Source organism: Ciconia boyciana, chromosome 2 (assembly GCF_034638445.1).
Source record: "Ciconia boyciana chromosome 2, ASM3463844v1, whole genome shotgun sequence".
Taxonomy (NCBI): domain Eukaryota; kingdom Metazoa; phylum Chordata; class Aves; order Ciconiiformes; family Ciconiidae; genus Ciconia; species Ciconia boyciana.
This window is the reverse complement of record NC_132935.1, coordinates 71,936,503-71,963,882: the sequence shown is the minus strand read 5'-3', so window position 1 is coordinate 71,963,882 and position 27,380 is coordinate 71,936,503. Positions and strand designations below refer to the sequence as shown.

The following is a 27,380-nucleotide window of genomic DNA, read 5'->3' as shown; positions in this document are numbered from 1 at the left end:
CTTCTTACTGAATAAAATGGTATCAGTAAGTGCTTGTTAGCTGAAGAGATGGCCTGTAACTGCACATTTAAGTTAATTTTAGCAACTATTCAGACAAATTCTCACCTCCTCCCCTTCACAGATATGTTCTAATTCCCTAGGAAAAAGGCAGAAAAAAGCCTGAAAACGATGTTTCCAATTAGTGTGGCTTTCACATATTTAAATTCTGTCTCTCTCTGCCAGATAATTGAATAAAATGTGATACATTCTTTTGATCTTTGTTGAGATAATGTAGGCTGTAGATATTGCTTCGTTATACAGTTCATATTGACATAGATAGTATTATGCCACTTATAGCTTCTTTGGCGCAGCTCTGGAATCAAGTGTTCAGCAGTGATTAATGACCAAGAATACACAGACCTACTGCTGAGTCTAGGATCTCTCTAATCTCTGCTCCTGTTCTTTCTCTCAATTCCAGCATTAGTTAGAGCGGCTTCTGTGAGCACAACATTTCTGGTGACTTGTCATACAGCTTGTACTGCCAGCAGTTAGCATAGTGGTACCATAGAGCTAATGATCACTAAAATCTCAGTTGTCTTAATTCTGGCTTATTATTATATCTTTGATGCCCTTTCTCTGCCTTGCAATGTTTTATTTAGTGTTTAATACAGAAAAGACTTTTAAACCTATGCTAGACTTTTTTTTTCAGTCCTTACACACTGTACAATCAATTAATACCCTTTGATATGTTATGTCAATTAAGTGATATGTGTGTTAACATAAATATTTAACTCTTAAAGAAGACATCACTTTGTCCTAACGCTTTAATTAAATTAGATGCTTTTCAGATGATTGCTGAGATGAAACAGTGCATTATGAACATTTGCCACTGCAGGAGATTTCTGCTTATTGAAAGACAAAAGGGTAATTTCATCTAGGATTGTTGCAAACTGTACGAGTCCTTCATACTGATAAGGGAATTCTCCCTCTTTTAACCTTGATATGTACTGTAGTAATGAATTTATGAATCTTTAAAGTCAGTCACATCATTATAGTGGGGATATACTGTCAAGTAAATGATAAGGATGAAAATTTATCTACATAACAGTTAAAGAGATCAGAATCAATACCAATTTGTCAATAATTATCGTTGCTTTAAAAAGCAAAACTAACATGATAAAAGTAGGCAGCTATGGGTCTTTATTGTATACCAACTGGAGTTTTAATATTTCCGATAACATAGTCTTCACATGGCAAACTGGAGTCTTAGGAAAACTAAATACCCTTGACAGTGGGCTGCTGAGGCACCTAAACTATAACTCCCATGAGATACCTCCATGGTAATATGGAATCCAAGTGTTTCATTATCAATCCAAAATATTTCTGATTTGGGGCAAAATGTTCCTGCATTGCAGTTTTGACTAATTATCTGAACATCTTCCAGAGATCAGAATCCTGTTTTTTGATATGCTGTAGACTCTGTAGTCATGCGTATATCTCCCACTGAAAACACGTCACAGCAGTTTCCTTCAAAATATAGTACAGCTATGTATAATGTATGATAAGACTAGAGTGATGTGCTATGTGAATCAAAGTTTTAATGTCCTAGTTTTCCAGATATTATTATCTATTCACTGTGTTTTTAAAGGAGCTCTGATTAAGAATCATGTCAGCTGTGACAAGCCATAAAGCCAAGCAAGACTTTTAGTGAGAACCTGTAAAAGACTCTCTCTGAACATGTTTTAATATTAAAATCAGTATTGGGGAACCTGGTTCTTATTTTGCCAGGGGGAAGAGGGTTGCATCAATAGAATCCTACTTACTGACAATGTGTTGTCACCAAAGATCTTAGGGCAAGGAAATTCAAAGCACAATAGGTTTTCTGTTTGTGTCTGACACGGCAGTTCTTACTTAAATGGTTGGTCTGTATTTGCTTATTTGTATTTGTTGACCAGGTCTCCGAAAGGGAGGATGCAAAAATTCAACCCTCCTTGTCACCTTGGGACATACTGCTAAGTAGCTGAATGCCTGGCTTGACTTGAAGTCTGATCTGCCTCCTTGCTCTGCAGAGCATACAAATGTCAGCAAGGCTGTTTATATATAAAATAAACAGCTCAGCTTCACATCTGAGTGCAATCTTGTTGTGGGACTGGACCCTCTCAGGTTACCTGAAATATTTCCCTTCCCCAATATCAGACTACTGGAGTCTACTTGAAATTTTAGGCTAAATGCAGTTGTTACATAGGCTGCAGCCTTATGGACATTTCAGCCATATCCTTAGTTGCTTACTGTCCAGGGTAGACACCTTGAAATAGTCAACAGTGTGTCTGATGCCCAGGTTATATCTACACAGTGAGGGAAGTCGTATCTAGATTAAAACAGAAGTGAAAGTCAAACACCTTGCTATTTCTGCAGGAATATTGGGAAGGGTTCTCTCAATAATGTGAGATACTCTTCTGTCTTGCTGTAGGGCAAGATGTGACTGCTTAAGCAGGGATGAGGGATTTCTATTGTTCCTGGGGTTGAGTCCAAGGATATAGTGAAAGAACATATTTGTGGAAGTGCTTTTAGGGTCCCATGCCAGGAACAAGTCTGAAATGAATTATTTTAGGTACTTGGATAATGCTGTTGTCACATTGTTTTTAATGAAAACTATTTACTGAGCAGTATATTACTGAGTGTATTTATTGAGCAACAAACAAAATTTATTTGATGATTTCTGTATTTTTATAGTTGATGGTAACTGCAAAAAAAAAGAGAGCTGTGTAAAACTGTTTTACATACTTTGAATGATTGAGAATTGTTTCTGTTTTATTTAAGAATTTTAGGTATCATTAATGTAGTAAGCTAGAGAAGGTGCTGTTTAGCTGAGTGCTTTACTATCCACTAGCAAGGCAGCTAATAAATCTCTATCGAAAAATCATTTGAAAACTTAATACATGGGATGAGTGCTTACTGGGTTATGGATGCTCATTGTTCACTTTTCTAGCTGTATTTTTTTGCTCTTCTGGGGACAGTAAAAGGAGAAAAGGACTGGTGGGAATGCAGGAGCATGAGGGTCAGGTTGAGAAAGTGGGAAGAAATCAGACCAGTGAAGGCAAATGCATAGGTTTTCTTATAGATGTGAGCAGAGGGTCAGCGTGGTGCCTGCATAAACAGCAAAGGAAACATGCACATTTTAAATGCATGTAAGGATGACTTTTCAGTCGGAAGTTACTGCGGTTCTGCATACACTGGCTGAAGGGAGGGGAGTTATCAAGTCACAAGACAAGCTACAATAACATGATTGGGTTTTTTTTCCTGGAAAATCATCCTGATTTTGAGTGGGATTGACTTTATGCTTTTGGATCTACTGAAGTTGAGAGTACTGGGTATCTAAGTCCTTTGCCCAGCCCAGAAAGGATGAATGGACAGACCTGTTACTCCTCTGGCTGCACTGGATCTCAGTGGCTGCCACGACCCAGCTGCAGCCTGGGCAGAAGGGGTTGGCCACCAGACAGTTGGGAGCTTCTCTGAGGGCACTCCTGTTCAGGCAAGGGGGAAGGAGCCCTCGGGGGAGATAGGAGAGAGTGCTGGGGGACTCTGCAGTGCGAGGTGCCTACAAAATAAAGGAGCAGAGCCATGCAGTGGGGAGGGATCAGGAAAAGCAGGCACTGCTTAATGCCCCTTGCTGCCCCATCTCTGCCCTTGCCAAGTGGCAGTGCTGGAGCAGAGGCAGAATTGACAAGAGCAAGACAGTCAAGGAAAACCTGCCCTTCATCTCCTGCCATCTTCCCTTCCTCCTGCTGCCCTTGCCCATGCCTGCCCTCACTAACAGGGGTAAGGCTGGAGGGCAAGGCATGTCCATTCACTTGAGGAGGTGAACCTAACATATCAACAGCACTGTGCAGCTGGTTTTGTCAGGGAAATTGTGTGCAATGAGACCTGGGTTGGGCAAAGGCAACCTAGAGTAGTCTCTGAATCTGAGTGTAGACAGAACCACGTTTGACAGTCTGCAGAGAAGATTCTCCAAGGCCATTAAAAATGCCATTAGCTTGGACATCTGGCTTCTGACTGTTGACAGCTGACTTCAGCTGTTAACTGAGATACCCACCTTTAAAGAACTTGCCTGCCCATAGCATGTGAAAGGATGCATGGGAGCTGCAGTGGGGTTGCTTTTGATGCCTTCTGCCAGTGGCGGGGAAGGCACAGTGCACTCTCTGTTGCGTGTCACTTTGCCTTCCCTCTGCCCGTGCCCTCATTCTTCTCCTTGCTGATGATACTCAGCAAAGCATCATCAGGCAGGCAAAGTTGCTGTGGATTAAGTGAGCTGTCCTTACTGGCTCCAGGCTGTCTAAAAATGCTGCTACCCAGGGAAAATTCTGTAGAGGAATGGCTTGCATCCTTCTTCCTCATGTCACGTTGTCCTGGGGCTACATAAAACAGCACAAGCATGCATACACTGCATTTAGCTGGCTGCAGAATCTAATGCCAACCATCCTGCACTGTATAGTTGTGAAATGTGGGAAAAGCATAGTGTTTGCTGTGTTTAAGAAAAACACCCTTTACATTGGAACCTGCTGAAAAAAGTGAATTCTGTGAGAATGAGCTTGTGATCCTAAAGCAGTCACACATACCCACATAGTGAATGGAATAACCCAAACAAAATCATGAATACTACTCTGGGGGCAGAGGATATTCAATTTGTATAAACATTATTCTTGCACATGCAGATTGGTGCCAACTTACCACATTGATGGGGTTTTGTGTGTACAGTCTTAGCTTGCAAATAACTGCACATGCAAACTCTTTGTTTGAAAATTTGGAAGTCAGCTGAAAATTGAGCCTTAAGCAAATTTCTTCATAGCTATGTACTAAAAAATGTCTGATGTCCTGTATAATGCCATGAAGAAGCTCAGGCAGAATATTGATCTACACTGACAGCAATTGGTTTTTTTTATAGTTACATCTACACTAGCCCTGTGATTCAGTATGATGTGGGTGAGAAGTTTGTACTAGTGCACAGGAAACCCTTGAACACAGAAAATAGTACTTGCTAAAATAGATCACGTTCCCAAGGGGGAAACAGCAAAATGACATGAGATTCATAGAATAAGGAATAACTAAAATTGCCCTATTATTTAAACCGAGGTATTTTTCTATCAATATAGGATCCTGCTGAGTTTCCGGAGCATAATTTACAATAGGCATTTTGCCTGCAGTTCACGATATAAATATTTTATATGATCTCCCACACTATTAGAATAATAGAGGTAGTGTTATTTAATCCACTTCTGGCAAAACAGATGCTTGCCAGAATGCATAAAGCGCTCAAAAAGCTGTTTTTGTTGATAGTTGAAAGTAGTTGGTAGAATGATTTATCTGAAGTTAGATTCCTCATTGTGGAAGTAGATTTGATGATTCTTGTGAGACACAATTTAAGGTTGTGTTGAAGACTCATAAAAAACCCCCATAGTTGATGGAAATGTTGTTAACAACAGAAGAATGAAAAAAGCCTCCCTAAAAGGTAAGCAGGTAAAGCAAGAGTCTCGTCTGGGTAGGAGGGCAGGAGAGGGCTGGGAGAAACTCCATGCCTGTGAATTCTTTGAGTTGGACTTAGTAGAAATTGTGATCACAGGTAAGTGGAGCTGAGTATGCCTTTTGAAAAGTGGTTGCAAGCATAGGAACTACAAGCCTTAGCAGAGAGCGTGCAAGTACTGTGTTTTCTGTGTAGTGGCCTCAGAAAGTGTGTTGCAACCCAGCAGGGATGGAGAAGTTTGATGTTTAATAAAGCTTTTCCTAAAAATACAACCTTTAATGCCTCTCATGTAACAGTCATTGTCTCTCATACTTTACCTGCAGCACATGTTTCAGGTACCTATAGCTGATACACTCTGACTACAGTCCTTGGGTTTGAGGTGGGTATTTGGGTGTCATAGGAGTTAGGGTAGGTGCTCCAAATACTCCTTCTCTAGCTTCCATTTCTACAAAGTGGAGGGGAGATGAATATTGATTGCTAAGCACCATAATTTTGCACACTTGAGTCAGGGTTTAGTAGTCAGAATGGCATTGTTGCTAAAATCCTATGGAAAACATTTGATGCTATGCCCTTTTCCCCTGGGGTGATTGTGTCTAAAGCTGTTATGCACAGGGAATGATAAAAAGATGACCATTGTGTGCATTTGTTATGTGATATACTATGTCATTCAGCGCTCTTCTGTTTAATGACACTTTGTTTTTCATGCTTATTGTAGCTTTTATTAATGTATTTGATAATATGGGATCAGCTGCAAGGCAGAAGTGTTTACTCTGTTGGGGTTTTGTTAAACTTTTCAGTATAGATTAAAAAACTTCAGCAGCCCCTGGATGGATAGGCTTGAGTTGGAAATCTATGTGTGAGTAACAAATATTATAATGCAGATGAGCTAGACAGGAGAAAGGGAAATTTATAATAAGGGATTGCTCTGACAGTATTAATCTGCCTCATGTAGACTGTGTGATGAATCATCCCACATTGCCACAAGGACTGCTGCTGCTGCTGAGCTCTGCCAGCAAGTGGGACAATAAAAAGTGTGCATGGAAGGGTGGAGGGGAGGGCACACGTGAGGGATTAGGAAAGGGACAAAGAAAGAACAACTATTTAAAACTGGACATCTCAAGCCTGGCCAGTAGTTCGTGTTATATATAATTCAGGCAATTCATTGGGTAAATCATTTCATATGCTCCATGAAATGCAATTTGCTTCCATGGTCAAGCATGACAAAGGTTTCACAGAATTGCAGTTGGCAAAGAGCTCTTCTAGGATAGTTAATTCAGGGCCTGTGAGATTGCTGAGGCGTCTTGTCAGAACATTAAATAATCACACAATGTCATGAGGGAATATCTAATTAAGAGTCCAATTTCTCAAGGGTCTGAGTACCTGTTACAATGTGCTGAGAACCCTTAATTCCCGCCGACAAGAGCGGCAGCTTAGGGTGTCCCCAGCAGGCATTTAATAGGATTGTGCCCTTACTTCATTTGTCTGGGGTAAGTCCAGGCCAGTCAGGTGAAGCAACAGTAATCAAACAAGACAAGATAATGACAAATAGGGTTACCTCCCAGCAGGACTGTTATTACTTGCAGATGATGGAACATACCCCAGTGTGAAGCCCCTGTAAAAATTAGGGCCAGATTTAAGGGTGCACTCTTAGGGGTTAGATTTGTGCCTTTGAGAAAGATACACCTGTACTCACCCCATGGAAAAGATCTGTAAAAGGCAACATGAATCCTTTATCAGCCCAGACTGTCATCCTGTGGGAACAAGTAACGGAGTTCCCATCCACGGTTCAGTCCCAAGGACTTCAGCGATTTAGGTGACCTCATGAGAGTTGTCTGCCTTACAAAGGCAGATGGCATTTCATCCAGTGTTTGGGAAGCATAAAGCTTGAGTAGAGTCATTTCAGGGAAATTTGGGCACTGAAGTTCCCTGAGCAACGTTCTTCTTGGTGTGACTCAGGAGATGGAACAAAATTTGAGGTGGACACATGGAGACTTATCAGTAAGACTTTTTTCCCTTCTTATACACCTGCAGCTATATAAAGGAGAAGAATGTTAGATGCAATCAGAAGAGAAAAGACCTTGTATTTTGGCTTACGATACTTCTCTTAGGCAGAGGTGAAGGTAGAAATGGTGTTCTTTTTTTGGTATGAAGAAGCATTACAAAAGGAATAAATGAGAAAGGAGCACGGCATTATGTTAAGCACTTTTGGGAGAGTGAAAAGTTAAAAACAATCTCTGTGTTGTCAGGCTCTTAAGTGAAGAATGATGCATTAGACTACCTGATTTTATTTGATTTGTTGGGAAACCAGAGCTGCTGTGCTGTTTCTTGAAGAGAATTACAAGCTTCATTTAAAGAGAGATGCAAAGCGCACACATCATTCTGGAAGAGATCAACATAAGCGTTTTCTGTATCATGAGTAATGTTTACTGGAAGAAATCAAATTACTGTTACACAGACCATCTGTTTTCTTTGCATGCAATCATGTAAGTGTTTTAGGACAAGCCATCCTATTTAATCAATTGTAAATCTCTTATGGGAAGGCACTGTTTTCTGTAATAGAATCTATTTTTATGATAAATGTAAGAGTTTTAAATACTGGTTTCTTCTGCATAAATATAGTGTACATATTGTTCATAACATAAAGAGTAGGGGTGTACAGCATTAGTTATTATCTGTCAAGAACATAATTTTAGGGCTTTTTGGGTAGCCATTGTTGGATATTTGTTGGATCTGCAACTCATTGGTGTTCAACTATTATAGCAGATAACATAATGAATAATATGGTCCATTTATAGCCTGGGGAGTTGCTTCCTACCTACATTTAATAAATGTAGTATATAAGGTCTCTATTTCGTAGCATGCCTGCTGTGATAAAAGTGAATACAGGGGAAGATGATTGTCCATTGTGTAAATGCTTACACTTGGAAAGACTGAAGAAAAAAAGGCATGGCTTGTTGGAAAATGTCCCTGTGGAATGACATCAGAAAAACTTGAATTTATGGTTTAAGAAGACAACGACAGTGTGAGATTTACTTCATGTTTAAGGGTAGCACGTTCATAGATGTATATAGTCCTGTTCATTTTAGTGGATGCTTAATTGAGCCTGGCATTTTATTTTTTTATCATTTCTGTCAGGTTCCCTGATTTGTATATTGTCTTTGGGTGCACATAGATTGCTCTTGAATTCAGAGGAAGCTGAAGGTCTGCATCTCAAGCAAAGTCTCCTCTGATTTCAAAAGAAGCTGTGTGCGCGCAATACCAGAAGTTGTGCTATATTGTATCAAATGCCCCTGAAATAAAAGAAAGGAACAAGAAATGTAAGTAACACAACTGGAAATTCCCTGAGAAGGTTGGCTGTCCTTCTCAATGAGGTTGGCAAGCCTGAATTTCATTTGTTCAGACACTTTTAAATCAATGGTATTTTGTCTGAATAATTAAGCTGCTTACTCAGGCTTGAAGAGTGTATGGTGCTAAATTCTTGCTTTTTCTTGGGTAAACATGAAGAAGCAAAGAGGGAGAAACAGATGGAGCATGCACCTGGAAAAATGATAGTGCCTACACTCTGGTCCCATCCCATGGTACCGAGGAAGCTTTCTGCCCAGGGAAACATCTGCTGAAATGAAAGGCCCCTGTAAGTCCTTTTGTGAAGGCTAGACTCAAGACGTCCATATCCCATGTATTCCCACTTATTATAGTGTCACTTGTGAACTGCCAGTATGTGGCACAGGGAAAGCGGCCTACTAAACTGAGCTAATCGATCCTAGCACCTACCTAGACTTGGAGCTTACCTAGATCAGTCAAGAATCTGATGAGAACTAGGTCGTCAGTTAATCCTCTTTTATTGGTCTGGATTAATTCAGTCAAAAGAAAAAGCAGAACAAGGTGAATGGCTTACAAAATCATACAGGTAATAGAGATTGAAAGATAAAATAAAAAAAAAATGCAATTAGTAGTGGTCTAAAAGTTTTATTCCATTCACAGTATTTTCTATTCAAATTCAGCATGTCTTCTTTCAGAAAAGTATTAAATATGAGATAAATTGTTACTTTTTTTTTTTTTCCTGGTTTTTCTTTTTACTTCCACCTTTTATTCAGAGGGAAGAAAAATGCAGGCAAATTAAGTATTTCACAGAATCACAGAATCATGTTGGCTAGAACAGACTTCTGGAGGGCATCAACAATGTCCTAGTCCAAGTGAGACAAACTTGGATAACGTTGCTCAGGGTCTTGTTCGCTAGAGTTTGGAGTGTCTACAAGGGTGGAGATTCATCAGCCTCTCCCAGCTACCTGTTCCTCAGTCTTCCTTTTGTTGTCAGTATTCCTCTAGAAGCCCATCTGGTTGCTCCTCATGTCCCTTACTACTTTCAGGTCCAACTGAGGTCTGGCTTTCCTAATTTCATCCAAACAGGCCAGAACAAGGAAGTTCTGCACTGCTCCCAAGTAACTATCCCAGCCTCCTCATCCTCTGTCTGTCCATGCTGTCCTTTTTCTGTGCCTGCATGACTTTCCACATGGTGAGCTGGGAAGTCCCTGTGCACTGGGAATGCTGTCCTCAGCAAGCAGCTTGCTCTTCTGGGTCCCTTTGCTGTCTTGGTTTTCAGGAGACACATTTCAGTTTGAGCTGTCAAAAAAAATTGATGCAAATGTTGGGGTCAGATTTTTCATGTCATCCTTCTTACTTCCCACCCTTCCATCTTCACATCCCCAAATCTTTTTCAGCAAGATATAGCAGTGTAATCTGAAGGGTATCAAAACACTGTATTTCCACAATGTTTTCTTTTTTAGCATGATTTTTCATTTGTATGTGAGCAAATTTACTACAGATTTTTTTTTAAAGTGTTTGTTTGGAAGTTGTCAAGTATTTTGACTTTTTTCTGGAATTCTTTTTTTTCTTAACCAGAACTTCAGAACAGTCACCATGAGTGCTCTAACAGCTTCAGTAGAATAGGCACTACATTTTCCAGTTGTATGGTCTGTTTTTATCCAAGAAAGATGTATTGATTTATTTACAATTGTCATAGAAGATATTGGAATAGATCTAAGAACAGTAAATGCTGCTAGGAAATGATCATATTTTTATTATTAAGAAATAATTCAGCAAAATGACTTAATTTGCTTAGTGGTAAAGAGAGTGGTAAACTATGAGTTATTGTTGTTATAGTTACACTGTATTTTGATATAGTAGTAGTGTTCATCTAAACAGTAGTAAAATAATGTGCTCAATGAGCAATTACAATGAATATCTTAAAATAACAGTACAGAACTCCTGGCTTCATTTTAAGTGCAGTAAGTAGAGAATACTGCTGTTTATTTTAAGAATTTCCTGTGTCTGCAGTGCCGATTACACTGAAGTGGGAATCAATGACAAGGTGCCATATAGGAGACCATATTTATAGTAGCTTTATAACTGATCTAAAGTGAGACAATAGATTTTGATACCCATGACCTTTAATAGAAAAATCTCTGAAGAGAAGTTTGCAATTTTACCTCCAAAGTTACCCCTAGCGAAAGTCTTTTGTATTTTAAGCTTTGTGAGGCAATTAAAATAATTACCCTTTCTTGGTTGATTTCTTTTTTTCTGAATTATTCCAGTCTCCTGCCTATTCAGTTGACAATTCAGAAAAATTATTCAGGGGAGCTCTGAAATCCTCAAAGCTAGACATTTGCCCGTTTCTGCTTTTAATAATATTCTTAAGTGCAGTATGTTTGGGGGTTTGCGTGTTTGCTTTTCTGCACTTGACCAATGGCAACACTGTGGTTGTAGAGGATGCGATTTGTGTGTACATTCTGAATTCTCCTCTTCCACTTCTCTACCAGATCCACTGCTTTCCTGAAGGAAATGGAGCAGAAAAGTGCCATAGATGATTATTATGCTTGACTTTGAACTGGTCTCCCATAGCTCCCTTGGTGGTACAGGGAGGAAAAGAGGGAAACAGAAGTGCTCAGTCACCATTCTGAAATACATTTAGGTCTGACCAGCCCATCCCTAAAGAGGAAAAGTCTATAGGTGTTCAAAAAACCCACAAAACCAATGAATAATCTTGAAGGAAGGCATTCTGAAGTGAAAAACAAATGGAAAAGATAGTTTAGGGAAGGTACAGTGAAGGGAACATGCATAGAATGACGGGGTTGAATTAATATTTCAGAAAGGATCATGGTCATTGCTGTAGTGCCTGAATAGTGGGAGAGAAACGTTAAAAATACATGCATTTAACACTGTTGAAAGAAAAGCTTATTTGAAATGTGCAGAATTAACTAGTAGAATTGATTGCTATAAGATACTACTGAGTAAAACACTGGAAACTCTCCTGAGTGTTATCTCTCTGCAACTAAATAGGGCAGCATAAAAGATTCTGGAACTTACTAAGCAATGATCCTCCTAGATTGCTTATTTGGAAACCATCTCTTGGGGTTTTTAGTCCTCAATATTGGTTACTGTTGAAGGCAGAAGGTAGGAACTACTTGAATTATAGTATGATTGGAAATGGTTGTTTCCAGTGCCTTCATATGCCACATTCGGTCTTTATGTCCTCTCTGTCACAGGAAACCATCTTACACCCAGAGCAAGAAACGTAAACTCCTTTGGCTGTCCCTTATCTCTAAGGGACCTGATGCATGAGTGGACTAGAGAAAGGAAAGACAGAAAAACTGCAAAGACCTACAGATCATCTTGCTGGCAGGGTGAGTAAATGTCCCAGCATCTCAGTCTTGCGTTGTCAGATACACAACGAGTGATCCTGCTTTAAGCATTCCTTCAGGAATTTCCTCTCCAGTAATTTTTGAGAAAAAGATGATAAAAATGTCTCCTCTTTCCAGGTCTTTGACACTAGTGCCCTACAAGTGGTCAGAAGTACCAAGCCAGACATCTCCTATATTTTCAGTTCTGTGTCATGGGGGGTTTTTTATGTATATGGTGCTGTTAAGATCCTTTTGTAATTGAGTGGGTGAAACAGAAATATCTAACTATTACTGAATCAGTCCAAACTCCCCATGATTCACAAAGAGATCCAAAAGAGGAAAGAAAGGAAGAAAACTCATTTTCCTGGTGCTGACTGTACTTAGACTCCTACAGATCTGGGCCTGTGTTCCCTGCTTTCCCTAGGCAATTTTTTTCTTGCTTACAAAACACAACAGAAAAAATTACCCAGCTGAGAAGCAAATGTGTAGTCGACTTATGTGATAGCCAGAACCTGATTATACTATCCCTTTTTCTTTCTGGGTTTGCCTGTTCCAAAAAGTGGTAGAGGCAGAGAAAGCAGCAGAGTCTGGAGCATTTCCTCCAGTTCATAGCAGTGAGCCAGAAGGTCTGTCAAGTACCAACAAGCCAATCCAACAGATTCAAGGGTCCCATTTACAGAGGATAACTTGTTTTTCAAAAAGATGACCTAAATTGAAACAGATGACTAACGTGGCAGAAAACCCAAACAAAACCTGAAGATGACCTTGGAGTCCTCTGTCTGGTGTCTCTACAAAAGGTATGATGAAAATGTTGCCCTCCTCCATCGGGATGGCTGAAAGTCCCTCTGGGTATGTGCTTCCCCACTGTATTTGATCCTGCCCATTTCTGCACCCTCACCATTGGCAAAGCCCCATCTGCTTCTGTCTTTTGTGCCATGGCAAAAAGCGTGAGCTGAATGAGTAGAGCAAACCCATCGTCCCTGCAACCCAGGCCCAGTGGACCCCTTTTTTTAAAAGAAAATGTAGAGCAGCTGAATTATGGTTTTAGCTGTGTGACAGCCCATCCCAGCTAGGAACCTTAAGGCAATTTGCCAGAGCCTGCAACACGACAGAACAAAATGAAGGGTGCTCCAGAGGACAGGCGCTTTCCTGCGAACAGCTCTCTGATATGCAATGCAATATCTAGCAGTATAATAGTGCCTTTACAATTGCTACTAGGTGATGTGTTTAGTATAATATTAAACTGTTTTTCTTAGCATACAAGCAATGTTCTGACTTTGATGAAAGTCTGCATTTTCCTACTGCACGTTCTTTGAGGGGATCTGTGTAAACACGAAGGCTGTCTGGACTTTGCCTTACTCTCCAGTTAGAAGAAGAGGAATTTTGCTATTTTTGGTTCTTCTTTTGTTTTGTTTTTTTTTTTAATTTGTTTGTTTGCAGTAAGTACTGCTCTGAGTGTGCTGAAAGATTATGCTGGTGCACAGAATTTTTACAGAAATCAGGTATTCCCTTGCCCACTCTGAACCCAACAGCAACAGCAACAACAGCTCTCTGTTGCTGGACTCTGGGATCCATAGGAAAAGGTGTTCATGGGCTGGGGACTCATTTTTCTGCTCTAGCAGCTGCTTCTTGCCTCCTTGTTGAAATGCAGTGGAGCAGATACAGCCTGTGGGCACAGGTTTATCCATACTTCATAAATAAAACAGCGTCTTCAACAATGTAATTACGCTCTCTTGTTTTAATACAGTAGTGTACTTTCTGAACCACCACTTATTTCCCCCTTAGTTCTACTTTATTTTATATAATATCTGTGCAATGGAGATGGGCTTGATGTGCATTGACACAGTGATGCCATTAAGTGAGGGCCAGTATGACTGAGAACAATAAAGGTGTTCAGTAAAGGTGTCAACAGAGTTGAAGATTGAAGTTAATATTATTTTTATTTTTGAAACCATTTCTACGTGTATTGCTTTTGCAATTCACATATAAAATAAAATTGTCCTCAAACTCAAATCTTATTGAAGCTTCATGAACATTACTACAGGGAAAATAAGAAGTTGGTAAATGATTAAATGTATAATTAAAGGTTTCACATTTAATCCTGTCACTGCAGTGATTTATGGTTTCCATTATTTTGTCTAAGTAATGCCCTTCTTTTTTTCTAGTGTTTTTTCTTTCCTTCATTGTTGTTAGTGTCTGTAATCTTATGTTAAGGAAATTTATCAGAAGGACAACATTTTTGTCCTCAGCTGCAAGCTACATAGGAGAGTTATATCAAAATACAGAAGATGCAATACACTTCCCACTGCAGTTGATGGGAGAATTGTGAAGTGTTTACAATGATGGGCCAGAAATGCTTTACGTGTAAGAACAAAGGGCAGGATGTAGTCTCTGTGCTTCTCTGCTGTCATATTTAGGGCTGAAACAGGTGTCTTCAGTAGCCAGTCCCAGGAAGGCTCAATAAAGACACACAATATCCCTCCATAGTGCATGCCAGGATTGGGTGGAAACCTGCAAACGCAGCAGGAACTGCCTTGAAATAGCCCATAGCAAAGGCTGAGCAGAGCTTAGTGCCTACAGGCTGCAGAGTCCAGGCTCTTCTCCGGAGGTAGGTCCCCATAGCAGGGTTTTTTAAAAGGAGTCATCAAGCTTTGTGGTCATCCTTGCAGCCCACTAGATATGTGGGAACTCATTGCTTGTGTGATACTGAGGGCTCTTCCCTTCCTCACCAAGTTGCCCAGCCACTGAGCTGTGCTATACTTTAGCGAGGCTTTCTGCCAGCTGCATGAAATTTGCAACTTTCTTCACTCTGGCAGGGCTGTAGTGGGACCACTCCCTACTTGTGTTTTCCAGACCAGCTTGTAGTTCTGCTGGAAAGTGGGTGTCCACACCACCTCAGGGCGGGGAGAGCCTGGAAACGAGATCTCTCACACTCAAGTGAGTGCTCCAGCTGTGTGCTTCTGTAATACAGGGTACAATCTCTTCCAGCTGCACCCTAGAAAACAGGGGCATTTTCCAGGAAGTGCAAATTTGCCTGTGTCTGTTAGGTGCATGCTGAGCAGGTCTGAGATTTCAGGGCTTACGTGTTGTTTCAGAGTCACAGGGCCTCCTGAATTTGAGATGAGCACCTTGTTGCCGAGGTGGAGATGTTTGTGGGATTTGAGTAAGACTGAGTGAGAAATGGGCTTCAGCAGCCACTGAATGAGCGTTTTCTGGTGGCAGTTTTCATATTCAGACACTTAAATTTGTATGTGGTCCAAACTTCGTCTTGACCAAGAACCCACCTAAAGAAATAAGATTTCGTCTTCTACCAGCATATGGTATTAAGATTTCCTCTTAGGGTCATTTCACATGAGAATTGTTGTTTTTTCCAGACTATTGCAGGATGAAATAGCTTGGGGTTTATTTCTGTTTGTGAGTTTGAATTCACACCCATGTTAATTTCACCTAGAGCTGTTAAACTGAGCAGAAAAAATATGTTGTCTTGTCTTCACCGTTTTAACCTAAATATGGCTTATAGATGCACTTATTGACAGTTCACAGCAATGTTTAATACAGTTTAATTATGCTCTTTCGAAGGTATTGTAATTTACAGTCTCCATACTATTGTATGTTATTGTGTTTCTTCTTATTCTTTGTCTCACTGAAAATATTGGGGCCATTTTGTTTTAATCCTCTGCAACAATTACAGTAGAAACTTCTGAGAAGAACAGTTCTTTACAGAATTGTAGCAAAATAAAAGAGCATAAAAGTGAGTTTTCTTGAGAAATGGTTACGTAGAAAAAGACTCCTGTTCTGTCTTTCTGTAGTATGTCTCTTCGTCTTTTGGGCAAGTTTTTCATTGCCCTAATATTTTTCAGCTGTTGTTTCTTTTTTTGTTGTTTTTTTTCTGTCTTTTTTTTTTCTTTTTTTCTGGCACAGTGTTTTAAGATAGGTAACCAACAAGAATATGCTGTTCCAAGAAGTTATAAGAAGTCATAACTCCAGTACTGCCTTTCTTAATATTTTGGGGGCATCATATTGCTGGTTTTTGAGCAAATGTGTGTTTGTTTTAGGGAAGGACTCGTTCACATGAAACTTCATGATTTTTCCTTGAGTGATAATAGCTAGTTTAAAATCTAGCAATCTGCCTGACAAATCCCTGTTACTCTACGCAATCACCAGACCTTTAATTGGCAGCCTGGCATTTTCCCTGCCATTGCAGTCCCCTTTTGGATCAGAGGTCCCTCAAAATTTCCTAACAGCTCTCTTCAGGTCTGACTAACCTAAGTAACGGTTGGTCATTACCACTCCTTCAGAATAATAATTAAATATGCATAACAAATCCAGGCCTACAGCAGTATTGTGTTGTACCTTCTTACTCACCTGTTGCTATTGTTGAAACTCTCTTGTGTAACTCATTTTATAGGTACAAAAAATAAGTGTAGTATCAGCTACCCTTTAGGATGGGTTGGGGTTGGCTGTATTTCTGATCTTGCACAGGGAAGTGCAGGTGTAGGTCACCTCACTCTGAGGTGAATGGTCCCAGTGATTTCAGCAGGCTTCCTTGTGTGAGGCAGAGTTTAAAGAGTGCAGCATTTGCCTTCCTCATGAGAAGCTTCCAGAAGAGCATTGCTGTGTCCTGCCGTCCATAATATTTAGCCTTGCCTGTGCTTAGGAGTCAATAATTTGTATTTTGGAACCGTCATACACACTCTTATTTTGACAACACTGTGGCTGGTTTTTTTTTCATTTGTCAGACAAATGCCTTCTTTTCACAGTAGACTGAAGAGCTTTTGCTTCTTCTGAGCCATAGAAACCTAGTGTGTTAATTTGAGCTTGAGGATTACTGCCCTTCTAGTGTTTATGGTCAAAAGTGTTAGCAAGACTCTTGGGGCAAATTCTTTGCTGGAATGAAATGGCACGGGTTATTTGAAGTCAGCTGGTTGAGCCATTCCAATATACAGCAGAGAGGAACTTGGCCACTGGTCCACAAGCCGATGGACTATACTGGAGTTTTTAGCTACATTACTGGCATATATAAGAGTACAAGTTTGCAGGCAGAGTATTTTTTCTACCATCTGTCTGACTCAGTATGGGTTGGACTCTCTAGATGCTACAGGTTACATACGCCATATTTAAATTTAAGAGATAGAATAGACATTTTCATGGACTAGGAAATCATGTGCAAAGTTTGAGGCCTGTAGTGTAGGATACAAAACTTACAGTCGAGATCCCTGAGAATGCAAGTTCAAAACAGAAGCTTTGCTGCTCAGATGGGAGTCCTGCTGAGACAGAAAAGGTCTTTTTTTTGTATCTTATAGTACATCTTTTTGCCTTTTTAGCATGCAGTTCTTACGTGGCATTACAGCTGTTTCTTCAGAAAGCATGGGCAAAAACTGCTTTTGGTAGATCACAAGGAAGAACAGACACAAGATTCCCTTGTCCATAAAATGCATATATTCTGTCATGCAGTGCTGAACAGTGGGGGCAACACGTAGGAGGAGTTGGTTCAATGAGAAGTTTATGCAGAGGAGAGTTAGCATTGTGATGTGAATGCATGTGCGAATTTTTATTGCTTACTTGCTTTCAGGCTAAACTTTTCCATCACAAGAACCTCAAGTCACGAGAGGCCTCAGGACCTGCACGAGGACAGTTTTTCTGAGAGGTGTTTATCACTTTTTTGATCACTAAGTTCTTTAAGAACTTTGATAGGCATCACATGAAGTTTCTGGCGGAAGCAGCGCATCTGCAATTTGACTTGGTAAGCAGAGACATGCAGAGAGCTGGGCTGCTGCCCAACACCTCTGATATTGCATCAGGCAGACCTGGTCCCAAGGTGTAATGCCTGCAGCTGGTTTCTGCCACTTCAAACACAAGACAATGTTGCGCAAAAACCAGACACTGAAGCTGTTCTTTTAATTCTCTCCTGTTCTGCTGTGCTGAACCCAGATGATATAGTTCACCTGCTCCCCTTGTTTATTTGCTACAAAGGAATAAAGTGCCATTCCCAAGAGCTGCTGGAGTCAGACTTTCCTGGAATTTGTGGCAGGGACCCTACTTTCTTGTAGCACTATAAAGTACCAGGATGAAGATTTGTAGCAGAATGGGATGCACTCAGAGAGAGAAATAAATGATGTTAAATTTAATGATTGTGTGATATACCCTGATTCTCACTTTCCAGATTTTCAATAAAAACCCTATAAAAGTTATTATAAACACTTTGCAAATATTATTGGGTTAACCTGGACTGTTAGTATTCAGGAAAGCAGCACAAGTTGTCTGGAACTTCATAGCCAGACCTTTTGATGTAACAGAAAGGCAACATTTCTCTTTCTAACCACCTAATCCATGTAAGAAAAAAATGACTGAAAGAAAGACACTATTTATTTCCCACAAACCAGTAACAGCTACCTCTCCTTGCTTACCTCCCACAGCATCTGCTTTGATGAAATAATTGCATTCATTCTTGCTGAAATATTAGCATGAAATAATTAATATTTGCATTTAAAGCAATGTGTGTTTGAGCATCATAGTTAATACTGTGTTAAGGAGGAAGATGTTGTTATTTTCACTATTTCTGGCAGCCCAAGGTTGTACATAGAACTGAAGTTTATTAAGTTGCTCTTCCAATTGTAAGCAATGAAAAATGCTTCTGTTTTGCAAGACAAACAGTGAACTTGGGGTATCATTATTTAGCAGCTTTTAAAGATTGACAGCAAGGTAGCAATTGCTCTGTGGTATTATAGAGTTTTACAGGATAGCCTAATACATAATCATGCTTTTTGATGGATATGAAGTAAGACTGAAAAGTATGGCAGCTTTTTTAGTGAGGCTTATTCCTTTTTTCTTGATATACAGTTTTGTGAAGTGGGAGGGGAGAACAAGGTAGAGTGAATGGGAATCCCTGTGGAATTTTTGAGGCTGAATGGAAGGAGAACAATTCTGATGGGTTTGATAGGAGAACGACTGGCTTCCTTCACTTGTGTGATTGCCTCTGGCTTTTGTATTTAAGAGGCAGTAAAACTTCATCGATGGGCAAGAAGGATGCTTTGGAGCAATAAAGATTGAAGGTTAATAAAAATGAGAGGTATCTTAAGTAAATGAGGAAAGCCTGTGGGAAAGGCCAGAGTGGCTGGAGCAATATTCAAGTGAACAAAATAAAACTGGGAGATGGGGAGATAGAGAATTGGTGTGATGGGATTGATAATATCTTTGTTCCCACAGTCTTTGGGATTTATTCACTGTTTTTTCTTTATGCATATAAACATACCTCCTGCCAGCCTGGGTTTGAGCATATCTGACTCCACTTACTACATTAACTTTTTCTCCGTACTCACAAAAACTTTTTGAGAAAAATACTCAAATTACAACCCAAGGTAAATTAAATGGGTTTCTGTTAAAACGAAGAGATCCTTAAGTAAGCAAATTGAATATTAAATCCATATCCACACAGCTCTCTAGCCTTTTGGCTTTCTTTTTCCTCAGGCAACCCTGGACTAGCCTGGGAGATTTTACCGACTTCAAATGCATTAAATATATTGATCTGCAGAAAGCTTTGGCGTCAGGCTGTCTGTAGCTTGTGTCATGCTGTTGGAAAGGAAATGTTTTTTGCCTCTGTCTACAGAAGAAACAAAATGAAAAACATTATCAGGGTTTCAAATCACTGTGGAAACTGGAGAGGCCAGGGGAATTGGCTAATAGCAGCTGTACTGCAATTAGTGAGGAAGAGCTTGGCTAAGAGCAGGAATGATTCTTTTTAGCATCTCAGAAAACTTTATACAGTGTATTTTTGGAAAATTATTTGTTCAGCAATAACCTATATAGTCAGTATATACCTTCTCAACAGGGTCAGTAGCGTTTTGGAGGGGATACTTTACTTGTCCTTTCCCATTTCTAACATCATGTTCTTTCTTCATAATGGGGTTCCCTTGATGTCAGTACAATCTTCATTGAGTTCTGGACTATCTTCAAGCTGTGAGGGGATCACATAAAGCCGCTTCATTTTGCCTCCTATTTTTCTTTATTTTTTCACTAAGTTGCTTACGTTCAGTGATTTGCTTCCATGAGTCTCTTAGTGCTTAATCAGATGAAAGGTTAGTTATGTTCATACTGCTCCCCTTGCAAGAACAAATCATGCGAATTGTCCTCCATGATCTTCTCACAAGAGCACTAAGTCCAGGCTCCAGCTACAACAGGGATTGAATGGTTGTAGTTTTTCCATCATAGAGTTTAACCGAAAAAAATGTGACTTTGGTCATTGAAACCAGTCTGGGTTCACCAAAAATAGTTACAGGAATGACTGCTGTCCTGAATCACTTCCTACTCCATTGAATAATAACTTTTTTCCCTCAGTAATTGCCTGAAGAAACTTCTCCTTTAATCAGGCCCAAATAGGACTTTCAAACACCTTTTGCTGCACTGCATAAACACATCCCCTTACAGTATCCATCACCTTAACACCACACACTACGCAAAACTCCTCTGCCCCCACCAGCACCAACCCACATTTCCCTTGACCCACCACACTCCTCTCTTCCCTGACAGACAGCACTGAGCTATTTACTGCACTTTGCTGTACAGGACATCTTTCACCGCTGTTACCAGCAACCCTTGCACATGCAGCTCCCTAACACGCAGGTTTCATGCAGCCACAGGTGCCTCAAGTCCCTGACTCTTCCCTCCTGAATGTAGTGTAAAGTGGTGCAACAAGGAGTGCCAAAAGAGTGGCAGTGGCATGGCACCCCTCTCCTGAGATAGCCACATTGGATTTGAGAATTAGGTGTGCTTCTGAGTGCTGTCCACTTTTCAGAGAGGGGAGTTGGTCTGAGTTTTGTTTTTCAAATGTTGTTTATGAATGTTCATCCATTTTTTTCCTAAAATGTTTCTGTAAGTATTTCCACTCTTATGGTAGTTCACACCTCAGTGCAGACATTGCAGCTGTTTTATATGCTTTTTGTTTTACTTAGGTAACATATACTCTCATCAAGTGCTTACAGGCTTCCCTAGAAAATGTCTTTAGGGATCCATTTTTCTGAGTGTCAGTGCCACCTCCACGGGTGCTGCTGGTTTGCTGTCTTAATTTTGATATTCAATTATCCTCCCAAAGAGGAGGAGAGCCTTCCTGTAAGGCTGAGGTGAAAGCTGTCTTCTCATTACAGCCAGTTCTTAGCTGGTACCTAGCAGCCCGTACTAGAGTTCATCTTGCTGTGGAGCTGTGCTAGAGTGGGAAAAGCAAAGTCTTCTGGTGAGATAAACCTGCCTTGCAAATGGAAGTAAGATATGTTTCCTAGATTGTATCTTGTAGTTAGTTATCATAAAAATATAAAATAATCTTTGGTTTCCTAAAGGAAGTGTTTTACCAGAGTAATTTATTTGTGTTATTCTTCAGCTTTGAAATGCGATTTTGTATAGTGCATAAATAAGTGTGCTGCTGGGGTGGATTCAAACTATTTTCTGTTGCGTAGCTCTTCAGTGGTAATGAAGGAATTGGAAGTTGTCTTTTTCTTTCTTCAGTATCAGGGTGAAAGTGACTTACTGGAAGAAAACAATAGGGCTCCTTAGTCTATCTGGCACTAGTGGCTTAGGGTCAGATGAAGGCAGAGGGGACTGAGATGTGGGTGAGATGAGGGAAGAAGAGGAGAGATTTGAAGTTGTATCTTAAATTACATGAACACTGGTGCTATTTGCTCTTTAATCAGTGTGACCTCTGTCATTGAGTAGAAACTTAAATTAGGAGTATAGGATTGGAAGGGACCTCCTGAGTCATCCTATCTTTCCTCTTGCCATCACAGCTGCTGTAGTGTATAAAAGCCTTTGAGAAGGCCATCATAGGCCATCTTCAATTTAGCAGGGCTCTTTGCCCTGTTATAGGGTGGTTGTTCCCCAGGTAAGCTCCTGTGAAAATTAGAAGCCTTCTAATTTGTGGCTAAGGCAAGTTCAAAGCCAGTTTATTCATATTTGGTTTACTACCAATGTTGTCCTTTAGCTTAAACGGTTTTGCCTTTCTGTTACCTGTGAAACTTTCTCAGGCTTTATTTTTGTGAGAGTTAATAAACTAAGGCCTTTGAAATGTGTCTTTTCAGGTCAGTGGGGTGGAGAAGTGGGTTTTGTTGTTGTTTTCCTATTTTGCTTAGGTGTTCTGTCTATTTTCTTCATTTTTTAAAATTGTTCTTGTTGTAGGATGTGTAAAAACTATGATCGCTCAACATTTCAAATGAATTTTCCACCAGTTTCTACAGGATTGATGCTTCCTTATGTAAACGCATTTCTTGATATATCTTGGGCTCTCCTACACAGAGAGAGCTTATTGGGAGAATGTAGGCATCTTGAGTAAGATGAATCTCCCCTAGCTTTGTATATCTGTGTCTGAACTAGTCAGCTTGGGCTGTCTGTATAGTCAATGGAGAGAAATAGGTAAAGCTAGGGTGAGATTAATCTGATCTATTTTAGGCATCTAATTTAGGATTAAAGGAATCATACCCTAAATCTCTGAGAATCATGGAAGCCTGAGGTGGCTTGCATTGATGAGAATTTCTGCATTTAATCAGAATAATCCTACTCCTTCTGACTGGCAGATTAGCTCCTAGTTTATAGTGGTAATTCTTGTTACTCTCTGAGTGCATGTCCTTCTGTGTATAATGGGAACACACTAGAATATAATGGTACTGCTTCTCTGTTCTTAATGTATGTTATTAAATGATGAAGACAAAAGCTGAGACCTGCTGTAGACATGCTTGTACAAAATGGACCTATTTTCTATATGTTTCTGGAATAATAGACATGGAGGGCTGATTCTGCACTTAATTTTGCAAAATGCATGGATTTTTGAACTGCCTCCAAGACTTGAAGGTAGAAGTTAATTGTTGGCAAAGCAGGATTCTCTCAGACAAAGATGCTTTTTTCAGCTACTTAAAGCTGCTAAATGTCAGACAGGGCAGTGGGACTTTGTGGCTGCTGCCAAGGAATAGGAAGGCAGACAGAGGACCTCAGACAGTGTTTAACTTTTCTTGTTAATGGTTTCCATTGAATAACACTTTCTGCAATCTGACCTACTAGTTAATATTCAAGTAATATCATTGAGGACCTAGAGTAGATCAAGAATTTTCAAGGTTGGTCAGTGTTACGCTGACCTTGAAGGAAGTACAGAAGTGTTCAAAATGCTTGAAGGCCAATTTTCAATCTCAAGCTAAAGCCAAGGATCAGCTTGGGCTTGTATCGATTTAATGTTCTCAGTCAATCTCTTTTCTAAGGAGGCAACAATGTCTGTAAAGGCTTGCTGAATGACAGTTATTCAGAATTATTTGTAACAGCCTATTTGGAAATGCTTCACAGTTGTCCGCAAGCCTTGTATGCAGTATATGAGGAAAGATACTCAAAGCTAGTACAAGGCTATCAAAAAGTGGCTCCTCCAACACATATACTGGTGGTCAGGGATGATCATAAGAGTTAATGAGTCTACTTGTACTTAAAAATGTATCTAGCTTCCACCCCCACCAAGTGGAATTCCTCACCTAGAATGACTGGTCCTCAAACCAAGGAATATTAGTCCTTCTGGGTTGGAGGGCAGTGCAGGCTGGGGAAACACTTTCCACTTTGCTGGGGAAAGGGGAAGCATGTTCCTTCATTTGCAGACACTGTCTGTTCAGAGCTGCTCAGATACAGAGAGGTGAGATGGGTAAGAGGAACGAATGCAGCCGAGACCATCCAAAGCCTTTGGATGAGCTGGTGCTCTGTGTGGGCCAGGGTGGGGTAGACACTTCTGTTCTTTGGTACATACATCCAAAATGAATGGAGAGACTGGTATTGCTGTGAAATGTAAAGGGAATGAAATTCCATGGATGATAGCAAAAGAGGTTTGGATTGGGTATTATGTCTTGCTCACACCATCCCATGTAAATGGAAGTCCCACTTGTAGGTTCATCTGCCAAGGCAGAAAATGAAGTGTATAGCTTTTGTGTGTTGTCACTTTATAGGTTTTCAAATATTTATTTGTTTACTTTCATGGCAGAGTTGCACTTTCTGAAATGATGATAACATTCATCTAGTTTACATCTGCTGATATGATGGCTGTGCATCACCTTGATGATTTATGAATGGACAAAACCAATTTTATTATTGAGTCATTCTTACTCACGAGTCACTCCCTGCTGTTTGACTTGGTATGCATGGACTTCACTGTACAGTTGTGCTTTTGTGGGGGCAGAGCTGATGGATGTTGTCCGGAGTCTGTGTTCCCATCGAGAAGCAGCTGCCAGAGCCTTTTGATGTCACTGCAGAATTTCTCTCTTTCTTCATCCTTGCAGTTGCTCCTATGATTGTAGGACTGAGGAATTAATTTTAGGGCAGCGTGGCTCATATAATACTATGTTCCTGCCCAATTTGTAGACCTTGCATAGGATCTAATTCTTAATTAACAGAACTGAGGAATTAATTTTAGGGCAGTGTGGCTCATATAATACTATGTTCCTGCTCAATTTGTAGACCTTGCGTAGGATCTACTTCTTAATTAACAGCACCACTCTATGTAGTCTAAAGATGCTGTTCCCAATTCATATCACTCTTTTCACTATCATTCATATCACACTTCATTATCACTTCATGTCACACTTTTCACTATCATTCCATTGCCAACTTACTCAAAGACTTTTGTAAGCCAACTAATGAATGATGAGAGCTCATTTTCTTTCTCGTTTGGCTGTACCTGCTGTCATGGCATGAAAGCTTTATGGGTTGCTGGAGAGCAACTGTTTAGTCTGTTCACAGGAGAGCAACTGTTTAGGGATTGTATTTTTTGTGCTATTGTATTTGTTTTACCTTGGGAATAATAACTACTGTAATTACGAGTATTGTAAGGGTTAGAGTTTCACAGGACCGTAATGCTGGTGTTATCTTTCTTTTCTCCAGTATCATCTGCTGTTGCAGTCTAAGGATCACCATCAGCCTTTAGAAGACTATCTTTGGGGTTTGCACTTGGTGATAAGGGGTTGACCTTGATGCCCTTTCCAGACCTAGCATACCGTGTTTGGAACATACTGGCTTTGTTTTGCTGGCTTTTAAAGCACTTAGTTCTTGAAAGGAAACAGGGTTTATTAGTGAAGTTGTGGGGTGTGTTTTAAAACTAGGTTTGAACTAAGGGTCATCCTACTCATTGTGAGTCCAGCTTATAATCACTGGTTTGTGTGACACTCTTACAAAGCAAAGGTGAAATACTTTCCTTGTGTTATATAGACCAAGCCTCCTCAGTAACCCTTTCTCCTGTGGTATGACAAGCAGGGCTTCTCCCCTGCCCTCATGAACAAGCACAGCTAATAACTTGAGCTTCTTGCTGCACTGGAATTACTACAAATCCTACTAATCTATGTAAAATCAACTAAAAAAAAAAAATTAAAAATTTCATACAAGACAGCTTGTATCTGGAAAAGGAAATTGGATACTCTCAAATCTGAAATACCTCAGGATGTACTCATCTAGGTACTACAGTACAGCTTCATTTCAAACTTGTAGCATTTTAAAAATTTAAAATCTTCTCCACAGGTTACATGTGTGGTAGAGTATTAGTTTGGAATCATGTTTCTATATACACATATGCAAAAATACAAGCTGGATATGCAGACTGATACATCTGTAGTTACTTAAAGTTCTCTTAAGACATCGAGTCTGACCATGTGAGCTGCTTTCTTTGGTCGTCTAGCAGTCTCCCCCAAACAACATGTTCCGCTTTCTCTCTTGTGGACTGATTTTTCTCCAATCCACACAAGTCATTCCTTTAAAAAAATACAAGTAATAATTTCTTAGTGAAAGAGATGAGGATAAGGAGCAAAGATGCCTACTTCAGGTGTAAAATGTTTTGACTCCTGAAGTGTTTAAGTTATGAGTTTAAGGAGATATAATAGTCAGAAAACCTACTTGAAATCAGGTCTTTTCAGATATTTTACAGAGGAGCAATGTGGATGATTCTAGTTCAGCTTTATGAAACCTTTAGAGGATTGAAATTTGTAATTTTGTGCTCGAAGTAAAACACACATTTGGACAGTGCAAAATCAGTTCATGTCAAAAGGCCTATTTTCAGTCTTGAGTCCAGTTGATTAAATAGTTTTGGAGCCACGAAAGACGTTGGACAAAATATTATCATATAACTGAAGGATTTCAGCTTTTAGAAAAGAGTATGTTTGACAGAATATTTATTCCAAAATTTCTACCCAGAACCTTGTGGTTATAAGACCAACTAATTGTCTAATATTAGACAATTATTGTGGACAATAGTGTAGTCTGATTAGACTATAAGATGATAAAATTCTAATGCTAATCAGATTTATTTTTTAATTGGTTTACAAATGTAAACAAGTGTTAATCCCCCTCTCTTTTTTTTTTTTTTTTCCTTTTTCTTGTTGTTGCCCAAGTATGCTTGAAACAAAAATTTATTAAAAGAAAGCGCTCTTTTGCTCTTTGGTGTCCAGTCTGACTCTTTAAAGGTTACTTAACTTTTTTTTTTAAATGGAATTAATAGTAGTAAACTGCACAACAGCTGAGAACAGTGTGAGTCCCTTGTTAAAAAGGTTCATTAGATAATTAGGAGTAAGAAAAAAAAATCAGAACACTAAGTTTAATATCAAAGAAGAATATAAGTTTTTATTTGATTGTAGTACATGAAACTACTATGTGTACTGTCTTATGTTTCTGAGGGATCACCACATGAAAGACTGTTTATAAATTGTGATGTGGCTATGGATAAACTTTAACACATAAAACTTGACAATATGTAGGAAGAATAATCTCCTCAACATGGACTGGTGTACGGGACCTGTCTATGAAAACTTCCTAGCAAGCATAGTACTTTCTCATGAAAATATACATGCTACTTGCTTGTTGTAATCAAGGTAATCCCATGTTTGAAAGTGTTAAATGCAGATATTGTTGGAACAAAAATACAAGATATTTGCTAGAATGTGCATACTTTGAGGGAAAAGATTTAAATACAATATATTAGATAGAAGCACCTATCTAATAGGCAAGAGTGTGGGAGGTTTCATATAAAAGCCTCTAAAATGAGGCTCTTCAGCAGCAAGTCAAAGGACCACATTCATATTACAAGACTGACCCATATGATCCATAGGACTTCCATCTTTTTTGCCATGCTCCAAACAACACTTTTCTGTGAGGTCCTAATGAGTTTAGTGGCAGAAGGCCATCAACCTAGGATGATCATAAGTGGATTCGACTGGAAA

At 39.6% G+C, this 27,380-nt stretch overlaps 1 protein-coding gene across 2 annotated transcripts in view; it reads left to right on the top strand.

Moving 5' to 3' along the window:
- Window positions 1-27,380, top strand: part of LOC140647861 (poly(rC)-binding protein 3-like) — a 560,741-nt gene that overhangs the window by 98,427 nt on the left and 434,934 nt on the right. For both annotated transcript variants that reach the window (XM_072852964.1, XM_072852965.1), the window contains exon 2: window positions 12,040-12,177. The gene's annotated coding sequence lies outside the window, so the exon portion shown is untranslated. The remainder of the gene's footprint in view (window positions 1-12,039; window positions 12,178-27,380) is intronic.